Source organism: Mus caroli, chromosome 17, assembly GCF_900094665.2.
Source record: "Mus caroli chromosome 17, CAROLI_EIJ_v1.1, whole genome shotgun sequence".
Lineage (NCBI taxonomy): Eukaryota > Metazoa > Chordata > Mammalia > Rodentia > Muridae > Mus > Mus caroli.
In genome coordinates, this window is record NC_034586.1 from 51,930,968 (window position 1) to 51,946,461 (window position 15,494).

The window sequence follows — 15,494 nt, forward strand, 5'->3', positions numbered from 1 at the left end:
TCTTCTTCTTCTTCTTCTTCTTCTTCTTCTTCTTCTTCTTCTTTTTCTTCTTCTTCTTCTCTCTCTCTCTCCTCTCTTCCCTCTCTCTCCCCCCTCTCCCTCTCGTTCTCTGTATTTGTGTTTGTGTGTGATCCTCCTGCCATCGTCTCCTTTCCAATTTTACCCAGAGGAATGTCTGTATAGAAGAATCCAGGGCAAAGTCCAGGGACTTCTAGGTGACAGCTGTGTCGAGCTGGCCTGCAACATTTTGCTATTGTTCTGGAGAGGAGCTCCTAGAAGCCACAACTGTTAGTTATGTCCTTCGGCCACCTCAGGTGTAGTGCAAAGGTGCTTCTATTGAGGTTTGCCTCCTAACATTCTTCACAAATAGAAGCTTGTCTGTACCAGGCCTGAGGTTATGAACCTCTAGGGCAGGGTGTTCTGTTCTATGCTCCTTCCAACCTATGATGGAGGGCATCATCAGCCCCATATCTGCTGACAAATTGGGTCCTGCTGTATCAAGTACAGAGCTTAGCTGTGGAGTTAATGAGAAGGCTTTAAAAGCAAGCAACTGCTCTGTCTTCTCTAGGCTCTGTGATGTCCAGGAAAGACTTAACTGGTAGCTTTGAGGACCCCTTACTGCCCAGAGGCTAGAAAATGGGAGGGGAGTTTAGAAACTTTTTAAATCATCAGTGGGTCTTTCTCTTAGTATCAGACGAATGAACAGGAAATTATGGTGCTCCTCTTCTTCCCCCTCAGTTTGGAACTTCCTAGGAAAGGAAGCTTAAGCACTATCTAAGGACTTGAGAGGGTGATAGTTTGAGAGCTCCTGGGGGGAAATGGTGAGACAAGGTGTAGTTTCTGCCTATAGTGAAAAAGTTCTCACATTGGCATCAAGTTGGTTTTCTCAGAGTATCTCAATGTTGAGCTCTGCACATGGAAGCTGCCCAGTCCAGCTGCCTCCCTTCCTGGTGGAAATTCTAGGGCTCTTCAGCTGCTTCCTGTCCTCCTTGCTCATAACTCCTGGATCCACCTTCTTTTTCCCTGCAACATATCTCCTTTCAAAGTCCTTCAATCATGAGAATTTGTTTAACTAGCTTTCTTATTAGTACCTATTCAGTGCCCCCTCACAGATATGAGGGATGTGCTGATCAGCAGTTTGTTTGTTTGTTTGTTTCCCAAACTAAACACAGGCTGGGCTAATCTGGGTAGTGGGGGGGGGGGACCTCAACTGATGATATGTTTTCATCAAATTTGTTCTGGAGGCAAGTCTGTGAGGTAGTTTTCTTGATTAATGATTGATATGGAAAAGCCTGACCTTTTAGGAGATGTGCTACCCTTGGGCAGGTGATCCTGTGGTGTGTAAGAAAGCAAACTGAGCAATCCAGGATGAACAAGCCGGTAAGCAGCATTTCTCCCTGCCCCTAGCTTTCTACTTTGAGTTCCTTGCCTGACTTCCCTTCATGACAGTCTATAAACTGCAAGCTGAAACCAACCCTTTCCTCCCCAATTTGCTTTGGTTATGGTGTTTTATCACAGAAAATATGTCATAGTAACAGTGAGTTTCTTAACACCTACATTCCTTTACATGTATTATTGTTTGGCCACACCTGGTGCCTGTGAAGGTCAGAAGAGGGCACTGGATCTCTTAGGACTGGTGTTATACATAGTTCTGAGTCTTGATTTGGATGCTTGAAACCAAACCTGGGTTCTCTGCAAGAGCAGCCAGTGTTCTTACCTGCTGAGCCATCTCTCTCTCTAGCCCCTACATTCTTTAAACTTACTACCAGGAAGTAGAAAGTACAATAGAAAGTAATGCACTCTGTCACTTTGTTTTTCCACTGATTCTTACTTTCCAGCCATAAGTAATGCATTTGGGAGTAAGAAAGCACATTTGAAGGTTGGAAATTTCTTTCCTAAGAACAAAGATAAGTGGTCAGTTCAGTCAACTCTTTGTGGATGGGTGGATGGCATTCTTTATATTAAATTTCTCCACAGAAGTCTCAGTCTCCCTTCTCCCTCCCCTGGAAATTCTTGCTGCTCTGCTGTCTTTCTCCAGTCCACCACAGGAGTACTTGAGTCATGACAGTAACCTCCAGGAAAGTTGGCCAGCAACATTACTGTTGCTTTGGGACCTGCACATACTTTGTTTACTATTGTCAGTTTTTAAAAATATGACCTATGAAGTTTTATTTTCAGTGTAGCTGAGGTCAGAATGAAACATTTCATCAGAAACCTTGTCATTTAGTTCTCCCACCTGTGAAAATGCTTTGGAAGCTGTAGAGGGCAGCCATGGGAGAGGCCCAGGCTCAATTCAGCAGTTACAGGCTCAAATCCCAGGGCGCTGCCTTCAAGAGATTTGTGGATCACCTCCTCCCCATTTGGTTATTGTTGTTGCTCCTCTTCATCCTTTCCCTCCTTCTCTTCTTCCTCTTCTTTTTCTCTTAAAGTAAATGAAAACAAAACCAACAAAATAATAAACCATTAAGTACATTCTAAACTTCAAGTCCCACCTCTGTAACATAAGAATTTTGTGACAAGCAGTATTGGGGGGTTAGCCATAATACCTGCACAGGACTCAAGGTCAGTGCCCTTGCTCTCATTTGAAACATAGCAAAATAGTCAAAGGAGACAGAGTTGACTGTGATCTAGTCCATATGGCTTCAGCAGGCTCCGTTAAGCCACATGGCATTTTTGTTCCACATTAACTCTGGGTAATGCCTTGTTCTGTGAAGGGACTTGTGATTGGGCTTGTGGTAGAAATCCTCAATTTTTCTTTCCCCCTTGGAACTTCAGTGCACAGTTTTAATCCCTTACCTCCAGTGCACATCTGGTCCTCGGTGCAAACAACCATTTGAAACTCAATGCCTCTTAGCCACCAAGGGCACTTTTCAAAACCCTCTTTCCTGTTTGTACTTTTAGTTCTCTAAAAGATCAGACCTGCCAGGATGTACAGCCTCTGGGCAGAGAGGTCATTAAATATGAGATGAGCCAGAGAGAGGCCTTGAGGTTATGTGAAACTTGCCATGTAAATGAAAACTTTTTGTTTTCATTGAGGTTATCAGAAGTGACTTTATCATACTTCTTTCTGAAGTTGCAGGTTAGGCTGATGTGCCCTGTGTGGCAGAGTTAGGTGTATCTAGCACGCAGGGAGTGGGTGACAAAGCTCAGCTGAAAGATACACAGAAAATCAGAGCAGGTGAAGGGGATGAGTTGTGTGCCTTCAGGAGTCCAGATTCATCTCTAACCTTGGAACAGCAGTGGACAACTCTGGACGCTGAGGAGTCTATTGTTGAGAAGCTGAATTGCCTTGTGCCAATGCAGACTAACTTTAGATTCACTCTACTTGGGACACTAGGCTGCCATTTACAAGGGTTGTATGTGGGATGCTAGGAAATAAGTTCCTGAAAGCAAGGTAGGACTCTCTGTTTATGGTTTACTCTTTAGTGCATGTAGTTGACTGAGAGAGAAAAAAAAAGTAAGAAAGGGCAGGAGGGTCCCTGGGTCCTTTGCAGTATATCTGTTTAGTTCTGCTGTGGAAGCAGCACCTGATTCTAGCAGAAAGCATGGTCTCTTTGGCAGTTGGGTCCCCTCTTGCCGTAAGGCAGTCAGTTGAGAAGTGAATGGGGGCAACGATCGGGTGGATGCACAATTCACGCATTCCTAGGATCTACTCTGCTCAGGTGCCTTGTTTCTTTCTCTTCCAATTCACATTATCTGCAGAATAAAATTTTCAGACAGCAGCGGGAAGGCTTTAGCTAGTGTGAGCCTTCCAAGCCTGTGGTTCCAGGGGACTATACAAAAGACAAACCAAGTGTCTCGGCCCTGCTGACATCTCATATACTCTTAGACAATGCTATTTCTTATACATGCTATCTATAGCAATGTGTATTTGTAGATTTCTTCTATGTTCTGTTTAGTGACATCACATTGCTAGTTTGAAATTATCTGAGGATAATAAAGAAAGATGTGCAAATGCTAACAGTCAGGTGTCTTTGCCTGCCTCTGTCTCCATAAGAATCTGGTAACCTCCCCCCCCCCCCAAAAAAAAAACCCTCAGTAAACTGCAGAGTTGGAATATAAATTCCTTTTGGATAATTTGTTACAAGGTGTAGCTACTGTGGCCATTAGAGACGCCATTAGAGAACATGAAAAGGAAAAGTTGATGTCATTCCTTGGACATTGGTCCTCGGTGAAACTTTTAATTGCCTTTTGTTTGAAGTCTGATTAAAATCCTCTTCTAGATGAATTAAACTGTTTGAGATTACATTGCTCTTGCAATTGGAGAAGCTGCCCTATGGCTTAATAATTTTGATAAACTTAATAAATGAAAATGACCACAGAAAGTCCTAAGTTAGAAGTTTGTTTGAATCCAGATATTCGTGACTCAAATTTCATTATCTCCGCTTTAGTCAATGGGAATATGAATGTATTTAGTGTTGTTGTTGTTGTTGTTGTTGTATGATATAGAAGATGGCATTTAAGGCCATACATGTACTAGGCACGTGTTTTATCTTTACAGCCTTACCATGGGAGGTATTTGCTTGTGAAGTACTGTGAGCAGAGGAAGAATTTAGGAAGGCCAGGAAAAGTCTTAGGGAAACAACTCATGCAAATCAGTAGATATGTGCCTGGAATCCTGTGCAGTCTCTCGGGTTGAAGGGAGAAGCTGGTTTGGGTAGGAGTACTGGGAGTTCACAGATTGTGGTCAGACTGGCATCTGTGAGTAGTTTGTTAATTTCAGTCATTATATGGATGTTTTTCTGTTCAACATACTGTGGGAAACTTTCCAGAATCCTAAACCAACTGAAGCAACACCTGGAACTCATCTTCTTCTAGATTTCGCTCAAGCATCTGCTCAAGTGTAAAGATTTCCTAGGGAGGCTCCTGGATGGTCATCCTTATCTAGTGAGTCTTGAGGAGAACATGGGATGGTGCTTTTTAAACACATCTGCTTAGAGATTCCAAGGCAGCATCAGGAATCACACCTGGGTAAGTGCTGTTTTACAGCTTCTCGGCTATCCAGGTGAAAAGGAAGGATTCAATCGATGGTAATCATCTTCCCTGTTCCTCTTCACTTTACACGCAGTCTGAATGGATCATCGTGACAGTTGCTGTGAGAGGCTGCAAGCCGTTAATTATTCTTCTTAGCTTACAGCTGAGAGAACTTTTTTTTTTTTTTTTTGGCCCTGCACCAGGATAACATGCAAATTCATGAAGTGTTTCATATATTTTATATTTTATTTTGTTATCTTTTAAAAGACGAATGAGTGGATGAATCAAAGAGTAAAACCTAACCACTAAGGTAAAGGTTAACAACCGAGTGCTACTTATACCTTCTGGGAGAGGAAAATTCAGTTTTCTCAAATAGAGTGGATACTGGAAGTGTCAAACACTCCAGAAAAGGCCTCATGGAAAACTCATCTTCTACTAGCTCAGGTTAATAAAGCAGCACCAGGTCTCCTCATTGGCCAACACTAGACCCAGACCTCTAGATTCTTTGCTAATGTGCTTTTCTTGGGTGCACACAGCCTCAGCATGGCCAAAGTGTTGTAAGGATGTTACCACATGGTGGTCTACATCAGGACCAGCCTTACAAACACAGTGCTTTCAACTCATAAGTTCTTTTGGAATAGTTCCTCTTTGCTAATAATAATTCATAAAGGAATTAGATCATAAGCTGCATTCACCTTGTAACCTTTCTACCCACAGGGAAACTGCATTATGTGAGAGTGAACCCTTTGAAGTTAGAACACCTAGGGACAATCATAGCCATCTCAGTTAATGTAAGTACATAGTAAGGTTTAGACACAGCCTTGAACATAACTAGTGGTACTTTTCGCAGAGTGTACCTTTATCATTAAGTGACATATGACTGTGCCCTGGAACACCACCAATGGTCTCATCTAGCCAGCATCATTGGATGATGGGTTCATATACACAGATTAGAGTTATGAAATCTTTAAGCACTTCTGTCTTTTTTTTTCCATTGCTTGGTGCCAGAATAAAACTGAGGATAAGAGAATGAACACAATTCCAGATATTGGTGCTTTCATTTTATCTGCATCCAGCTAGCTGGGTAACCTTGTATAATTCTCTCTCTTCCCCCCCTCTCTCTCTAAAGAAGAGAATGTTGGAATTTTGTAATGTCTGCTCCAAAATCTATAACTCCACTGATAGCATGTTCTTTGGTCTAAGGCAAAATATTTGCATGTAAGTCACATATCCATGGTTCTACCCTTACATTTGTTTATTTGGGATCTGGGACAATGGTAATGCAATTTGCCAGTCAAATCCTTTATATTTAAATAGTTCAGCAATTTGGTTAGCTCAACATTTGGTCACATTTTTTTTTGTTTGCATGACTGTCTGTATCTGGCTGGGGATGCTTGCCCCACATACTGCATGTGTCCCTTGGTTAGAAAGCAGTTTCCATTCATCTCCCCCTGCTTCCCTGTTGATTCTATTTAGATCTGATACTTTATCTTATTGAAGAACTGAAACTAAAATTTCATTCTAACAAAAGAGGCAATCAAGCTAGAAACTGTGTAATGTGCTGTAAACTTGAAGTAGCCATTCATGACTTGAGCATTACATTCTGAAAGAGCCAGAACATTTGGGTGTGTGTGTGTGTGTGTGTGTGCGTGTATTTTTTCTTTGGAAGGAAAGAAATAACCTTACATTGCTCAGAAATGAATTGTAGAAACAGATTTTTATCCAGCTCATCTGACACTTTAAGTCAAACTCAACTGATGAATTCTGTTTCTTTGATAGACATCATAAACATTTTTCCTTTTTCAAAAACCAATCTAGCACGTGTGTATTTTTAGTGTAGATAAGGCTGTGTTAAACTTGATGTAAAATAGATGCTGCAAACATTTGTAGAGGAAAGAAAAAGGCTTTTATTTCAATATTTCCAAGAGCAGAAATAAAATGAGCAAAGGCAAATTGGCGTTAGAGGCAACTCATGAAAATCAGGGTTGCTCTTCGGTTGCTTGGCAGTGGCTTAAGCACTTCATTAGTCTCTGTGTCACATATAGAATGATATCTAGTAATTTTATGTCTGAACATAAGTGGATTGCAAAGGATACTTACTGAGTGAATAAATAAATTCTGCTGCAAAACTGTGTAGTGTACTCACCGTGGATATTATATTCAGATACATACATTAATTGAATGTCATTTATATACTTAGTTGAGAGTATGACATAATAAACATAAGCTGTTTCACTTATTTATGGAATGCATTCAAGTGGCTCAAATGTCATGAAGACTCTTACAGATTTTCTTCACTAATCCTATAACTGAGGAAGATAAGTCTATTTTATATCATCTATTTAATTCCCACCCATTTGCATATTATCTGTGCATTTAGCAAATTCCAAAGGTGTATGTATGTGCTTGTGTGTGTATGGTGTGTACACTTTTGTTTAAAGTGATTGAAACCAAATATGTGTCAGATTTCAGATGGTTTTGATTTTGGATTTTTAAAATGTGCATAAAGAGACTCGGGGGAAGAGTCCCATATCTAAACATGGAAGTGTTTTGTCTTGTGTGCACCTTGCAGACAGAATGAAGGCAATTTCGTGGCAGATTTTTAGTGTCCTTTCATTTTTACCACAGGCACTCACAGAAGTCAAGGATGGACATTTCTGCTTGTGCGATAGGGCTGCCCCTCAAAGTTTCAACTATTGGCACATTTTGAATTTTAGATACTTAATCAAATTTTCTGTGAGTATATTAACATTTCCGTGTATTTATGAATGATCTTTATCCTCACAGGGCAGGGGAGCAATTTCTATGCACAGGCCAGAGAGCTTTACAATAAAGAAAAAGGGTGGGCCTCAGAAAAAGCCCTGTTTTTACCACTGATGGATAGGAAGTCTTGAATTCTGTAGTTTGAAGAGACCATGATATCTTTCTTCATCTTTGCTGTGCTGTATCCTGTATCATCCTGGAGAGGTTTACTGCAGAGTTTGGTTATCTAACCATATCCATGGCCTTATCTTTCTGTTGTCCTTTTACTTCTATCACTAATGTATCAAGAGCAGATTAAAGCCCCCCTCCCCCCCGCCCACCCGCCGCCACTTGCCCCCAGCCTATTCTGTGTCACTGGTCAAAGTTGTGCCTGTATTATTATTCTCTCTATTTTCTAATCCTATATATCACAGATTAGACTTCTGAAAGTCATAGGTGCAGTGTTTCAAAGGAGTTTTAACAAAAATCATTTGTAGGGAAGGGTCTCTCCTGAGATCCAGAGGGAGCACTGCAATCTGCTGTGTTAGTGTGTCCCCAACACAAGTGTCATGACGGGCTTGACATTACCAAAAGCCGATAATATGCTTTACAGATGCCAGCGCATCCAATTCACTATGTGTTCATGGGTTTGGTAACAGGTGACTAAATCCTTTATAGGGGATGTTACATAAACCAGAAATTTATGAAATTACAGTGCACCATGTCTAGCTCTTAGCTGCCTTAACTCTTCATTGCTGAGGTTCCCCAACTTAAAATCCATTCATGAATCTAACTTTTCACCATCCATTTCTTCTCAAGTTACATACTTCAGTCTCCTTATGACCTTCCCTGGATAGAATTAAGTCCACGAGTCTTATGTAAAGCCACTTCTTTCATTTCCAACTTCCTTCCCCGGAGTACTGTCCTAGGCACTGAGGATGAGTCTACAGGGGAGTCTATACTCACTAGAGAAGAAATGTGGGCAACAAACATAAGTTCATTGTCAGGGTCAAAAATTAAAACAAAGCCTGGCAAGACAGAGCACAAGAGAATTGGGAAAGCATTTCCATTTGAGTAAAACCTAGAGACAGCCAGGTCAGTCTAGAGAAGGAAGGACTCAGGTAAAGGAAAAAACCTGTGCAAACTCCATGTGACAGCATGAGTAGGATTGGGCAACAGGGGTTGAGGAAGGAGCCAGAACAGCACAGTAGTGCTACTGTGTGGGAGTTACTTAAGCATAGGGTGTGTTCTTTCAAGACCTTTGGCTGCATCTGACTCTTCTGTTTCAGTTTCTATACTCTCTTTCCAGCAATAAGGGATCAGTGAAGACTATACAGTATGAAACATATGTAATTAAGATCTGGTTTTTTCCCATATCACTGTCTGTTCCATTAGAAAAAGTTAATCTTTCTTTGGTCACTGGACAGGAGTATTATAGGACTTTCATGGTTGTGAATATCTGTGGATGCACAAGTACCTTATGTAAAATGGTGCAGCATCTACAAAGGATACACCTTCTTACATATGTTAATCATCTAGGTGATTTACAACACCCAATTTAGTATGAGTGGATACTTGCTATTCTGTATTTGTTAGAGAATGACAAGGGGATAAAAGGCCTATATGTGCTCAGTAGAGACACAATTATCTTCCCAAATTATTTTCAATCTGCAGTTAATTTTCTTCGTAAATGCTAAATGTTTGGATACGGAAGGCCAGATGTTCTTTATCTGCTCAGCATTGTGCTCACCATAGGTGCTCATATTTCTGAAAAAGAATGAATGATAAAGGCAGTAGGTGAGTAAGTGATGGATATCTGGACTCCTTGTACATTTGTGCACAAAAAAACAGCTGGTGCAAACTGAACCAGACTGCTGGACAGGAAACACCTGGCCCACTGCAAGGGGCTTCTCCATCCACAGTAGGGCTGACTATGACCAGCGCTTCTCTCAGCAAGTGCTACTCAAGTGTTTGTGTGAGGACAGCGTAGAGCCTCAGCGTTCAGAACTTAAAACTTAACTGTGAAGTGTCCTCAAAGCCCTATTTTACATACTAAATACTCAACTTGATTTTATATTTCATTTCAAAATATTTTTGTATGTGTGCATTAATATAAATTTAATGTTTCTTTCTCGTTGTCTCTACCTGGGTAGACATGCCGGGCTTATCCCTTGACTTTTACGGATGAGACATCATTAAGGACAAGATGTTAGTGCCTTCACAACGTCATAGTTCAGTGTTCTAATGTACTTATTGCATCTAAATTTTTGACAGTGGATTATATAATGAAAACCGAACGAGTTTGGTAAAATACCCTAATTTAAAGTGTTTTCCCCAATATCACTTCTTTCTGTTGACTGTCTAACAGCACTCTGAAACAGACCTCTCCTATTCTCTGGTAAGCCATACCATGCACCTTGTTTTTTGGTTTTTGGTTTTGTTTTGTTTTTTCTTTTGTTTTTTGTTTTTTTTTTTTTTTTTTTTTTTTCTGCACACCCATATATACAAGAGTTTGGGCTGCAGACCGTGTGGCAGGATATCACACCAGGATAATGCTGCCTCAGTGGCGGAGGACTCCTTTAGTTTAGGAAGAATTGATGGGAGGAAGAAGGAAACACAGTTGCAGCAGGAAAGGTTTCATTGAGGTCATCAAGATATTCACATATGCGGATAAGTACATAGCACACGTGCTACCACACAGCATAGGTGTCAGTTTTAGATTTTCTTTGTTTGCATTAGTACCATGGATGCTTCTCTTTCTGTGAATAACAACATTGGGGTGGGGGATGATGGGAAATACACTGAGTTTGTAGGTTGCTTCTGGTAAGATTATCATTTTCACAATATTCATTCTTCCAGTCCATGAACATAGGAGGCATTCATTCCCCTTTTCTAGTGTCTTCCTCAATTTCTTTCTTATTGGGTTTTGGGTTTTCACTGTAGAGGTTTTAACTTCATTGGCCAGGCTTATCCCAAGTCATTTTTTTTTCTATTTGGGGGCGGGGCAGGCAGAGTCTGTTGTTGTCTTAGTTAGGATTTTATTGCTATGAAGAGACATTAAGACCATGGCAACTCTTCTAAAGGCTACCTTTCAATTAGGGCTGGCTTACAGTTTCAAAGGCCCACATGGTGCTGGTGGAGCCAAGAGGTCTACATGTTGATTGAAGGCAGTCAGGTGGGGAATGTCTTCTACATGCAGCCAGGAGCTCTGATTTCATACTGGGAGTAGCTTCAGTATAACAAAAGTCAAAGCTCACTCCCACATGGACTCACTTCCTCCAACAAGGACACATTTCTATTAGTGTCACTCCCTGTGGGACAAGCATTCAAATACATGAGTCTATGGGGGCCAACCCTATTAAAACCACCACAGTTGTGAATGGGATTATTCCCCTAATTTCATTCTCAGTATGTTCATCTTTGATATCTAAGAAGGTTGCTGATTTTGCATGCTTATTTTACAGCCTGTTACTTTGCTTTCAAGTTACATTTACTTTCAAGTATATATTAGTTACAAGAGTCTGGTTGAGTCCTCATGGTCTCTAATGTATTGAATCGTATCATCCACAATTACTGGGACTTGGGCTTCCTTTTGCTCCGTTTGTATCCATTTCATACCCCTCTAGTCGTCTTATTGCTAGAGCTATGATTTCAAGTATTATATTGAATATGGGGGAAGAGACTCTTGTTCCTGATTGTAGTGGAACTGTTTTAAAAGCATCCCCACTTAGTATAATGTTGGCTGTAGATGTGTCATATAAAATCTTTATTTTGCTGAGATACATTCATTTTATCCCTAGTGTCTTTGTGTTTTTTTGTCATGAAGAGATGCTGGATTTTGTCAAATGATAAATCTGCCTTTATTGAGATCATGTAATCTCTACTCTTGAGCCCATTCGTGTGATGTATTGCATTTATTGATTTGCATATGTCTTAGTTTCTATCCTCATTGCAATGATAAAATAACTTATAAAGACAAGGTAAGAGAGGAGGGGTTCCTTTTAGCTCCAAATTTGAGCTACAGTCTGTCACGTCATGGAAGTCAAGGCAGTCTGAACTCTAAGGACCTGGTCACATTGTATCTACTATCACAGAGGCTGGCTAACTGTACCCCAGTACTTAGATTACAGATAGACACCAAAACAATGAACTCCAGTGATTAAATCACTCTTTTTATTTTATACCTTTCATTATTTTACTTTAAGGGGTGGTCTTGCCCACAGTTAAGATGGGTCTTCCCATAACAATTAACATAGTCAAGATAATCTTCTATAGGCATTATCAGAAACTAAATAATCCCTCACAGATATATGTGAAATCCTGTCTGCCAACAGATCCTGTCTTGTTGACAGTTACTACCTAAGATGACAGAGTGTATTGACCTATCCTTGTATCTCTGGAATGAAGCCAGTTGACTATGATAAATAAGCTTTATTCTGTGTCCTTGAAATTTTTGGACTGTTTTATTGAGTGTTTATGCATCTGTGTTCATGAGGGAGGTTTAGTGTGTGTGTGTGTGTGTGTGTGTGTGTGTGTGTGTGTGTGTGTGCCCCACATGTACACATGTGTATTTGTGTGTACATGTAGACCACAGGAAAACCTTGAATGATATTTCTTAGGACCCATCCACTTTACTTTTGGAAATAGGACATTTTACTATTTTAGGCTTTGTTGTCTTTCTCCTCATCCCCAGAGATGGGATTGCAAATGCACACAGATATTCCTGGATTTTTAACTTCAGATTCCATGGATTGTATTCATATTCTCATGACCGTAAGCTCTTAGCTGAATGACCTATTTCCTCATCCCCTAATTTTCCTCAATGTGTCATGTGTTGTATATTTTATCTTTATTTAGTTTGGGCATCATGATAATACTGGCTTCCTAGAAAGAGTTTGGAAGCATTCCTTCTTCACAGAATAGTTTGAGATGGATTGGTGTTACTCTTTTGTGATTCTGTTAGAATTCAAGAGTGAATTCATCTGAGCTTGTTCTGGACTTACAGATGACTATGAGCTAAGATGGGTGCTGAGAATTGAACTGGGGCTCATAAATAATAGTCAGTGTTTTTAACTGCTGAGCCATCTCTCCAACATCCCCCACGCAGTGTGTTGTAATGATTTAATAGGTATCTGTGCTAGTGTGTTCCTTTGAAACAGTTTTCTCTCTATTTCTTTTCTCCTTCTCCTTCTCCTTCTCCTTCTCCTTCTCCTTTCTCCTTTCTCCTTCTCCTTCTCCTTCTCCTCCTTCTGCTCCTCCTCCTCCTCTTCCTTTTCTCATCCTCCTCCTCCTCCTCCTCCTCTTCCTCCTCCTTCTTCTCCTTCTTCTTCTTCTTCTTCTTCTTCTTCTTCTTCTTCTTCTTCTTCTTCTTCTTCTTCTTCTTCTTCTTTTTTAGGTAAGAGTTTAGTATCTTGTTTATCTTCAAAAAATAACCTATGACACTTTGTGTTTTGGTGTTGTTAATATTGTCATTGTTTTTCCTATTCTATTAATCTTTGCCCTAAACCATACTTAGTTCCACATACTGCTTTGAAATTTGACTAATTTTCTGAGACCTTAATGTGTATAATTAATGTATTTATTTTAGACCTCTCTGTATTTTAATGTACACACTTGAGCAGTGAACTCTCTCCTTGGGAACTTCTTTTGTTATATAGTACATAGGTTCTGCTATGCTGTACTCATCCTTCTATCAGTCTTAAATTGCTTTTTTTTGTTTTTTTTTTCAATGACCTGTTCTTCATTCAATAAATTCAATTAACCTCCTTGAGTTTGTGAATATTCTGTAGTTAATTTTGCTGTTGATTACTAGCATCCCATTGTGGTCAAATAATATACAATTTTCTTGTATGTATTAAGACTTGCTTTGTGTCATATGAACAATTGCAGAGAATTTCTGAAGCGTGTTCTGCACTGTTTGTGTATAATGTCCTGGGGATGTCTATTAGATCCATTTGATCACTGTTACCACTCAACTCGCATATTTCTCTGTTTATTTTTAGATGACCTATCAGTTGCTCAGCCTGGGGTGTTGAAGTCACTAATATCTCCTGTCACTAGTTATTTGTAATCTTTAGAATTTTATCATTCCTCATTTGCTTCACTATTTTTCCATCATGGCTTCCTCCTTACTGTGTCATTCTGAGGGAATCTTTACAGCATCTTTTGTGATGGTCATTAAATCTTTTAGTCTATTCTTTCAGAATATAAGTCCTCCTGGGTTTTAAAGTTTCTTTAGAAAAAGCATGTGCCTGCCTTTATATGCTCTTGTAGATTTAAATATAAAGTTTTGTTCTGTATATTAAATATTTTTAACTATAAAATGTTCTTTTTTTCTGCTTATTACTTCAATCTTTACTTGAGTGGGTATCTTCCCCTATATTTGGGGAATTCTCTGCTATGATTTTTTTTTAAATAGTTTTCTCTGCCTTTGGCATGAAGTCCCTCTTCTTCTTTGCCCGTGATGCATAGGTATGTTCTTTCCATCATATTTCATAGATCTTCAATGCTCTGTTAATATGTTTACTAATTTTCATTTATCACTGACTAAATGCTCTAACTGAGTTTCTATTTTTAAGGCTTCACATTTGGACCCCCATCTGTACTATCCCATGCAGACTTTGGAGGTGCATTTTCAGTTGACATTATTGATGTTTTCATTTCCAGTATTACCAGTTTGCTTTTTTGTTCATTATTTCTATCTCTTTATTGAATTCTATTTTCCTGTACAGTATTGAATTGCTCATTTAATTCACATGTTTGTGTTAGAATCCACTCTAGTGTTTATTTTTGTCCTGTTTGATTTCTTGGAAGGTTTTATAATCATTCTTTTGTGTCTTTTGTCTGAAGTTTCATTGTATTCACTCAGATTAAATTGTTGCCGTAGTTTATCATGTTTCCTGTGATTTTTACATTGGGACTTACCCATCTCTGGTTAGGTCATTTATTTATTTTAATTTAAGGAATTCTTATTCTTTTGATGTATATATTCATAATGTTCAAGATAGACCAGATTATAGGATTGAGTTGAGATTTTCGTATTTCAGACAGCTTCTCAAGTTACCAAATTAATTCCCAAAACTCCTCTGAGAGTAGAAAAATGTCTTTAAAAAATACCCTTAAGAGGGTAGGGCCAGTGTGAAAATGTAGTGATGGTCAAATAAGTAATAACCACTCTTTAACCATCAATCATTTTAGGAAATTAAGCAGCAACAGTACTGTGCACACTGATGTGTTAGCATAGTAGAATGATTGTTTTTAAAAACCACTTCCTATCAAGAAGAACAAACTAGAAGAAGGGAGCTAAATGTTTCAAGGAAAGAAATGATAAGAGATAAAAATTATAATTGTCATGCTCTGATAAATGCACAGTGTATTGAAATATCAAACTATGCCCCATAAGTATCTATAATTATTATGGGAAAATTGAGAAAGAGAAAATGAAAGTAAAAAGCTGTAACTCTATAGGGCTGAGATTCTCATTATTTTATGTACTATGATAAAGCTTAACATGTACAAACTTGCCCAAGTTCATGTAGATGTGAGGGCTATGGATCTGAAGCCTCTTCCAGTGTAATCCTGCACCATCATTTACTTCAGAAAATTACATTTATTTGGATGGAGGTGTATGGATGTAAGAGGACAATTTGGTATCATCCTGTTGGTCCCAGGGTTCAAATCAGGTTAGCATCCTTGGTGCCAATCACCTTTAACCACCGAGACATCTTGCTATCCCCCTTCACTATCATAATCAGTAGATTACACAGTTTGTCTCTTCT

The 15,494-nt window shown here is 39.3% G+C and overlaps 1 protein-coding gene across 5 annotated transcripts in view; it reads left to right on the plus strand.

Annotated features, from left to right (window-relative positions):
• The window catches only part of St6gal2 (ST6 beta-galactoside alpha-2,6-sialyltransferase 2), a 68,295-nt gene that overhangs the window by 12,805 nt on the left and 39,996 nt on the right, over positions 1 to 15,494 (plus strand). The window contains exon 1 of one of the 5 annotated variants that reach the window (XM_029471675.1): positions 7,629 to 7,710. The exons of the other annotated variants lie outside the window; for them this stretch is intronic. The gene's annotated coding sequence lies outside the window, so the exon portion shown is untranslated. Of the gene's footprint in view, positions 1 to 7,628; positions 7,711 to 15,494 lie in introns of those variants that run through there. 5 annotated transcript variants of the gene reach the window in all.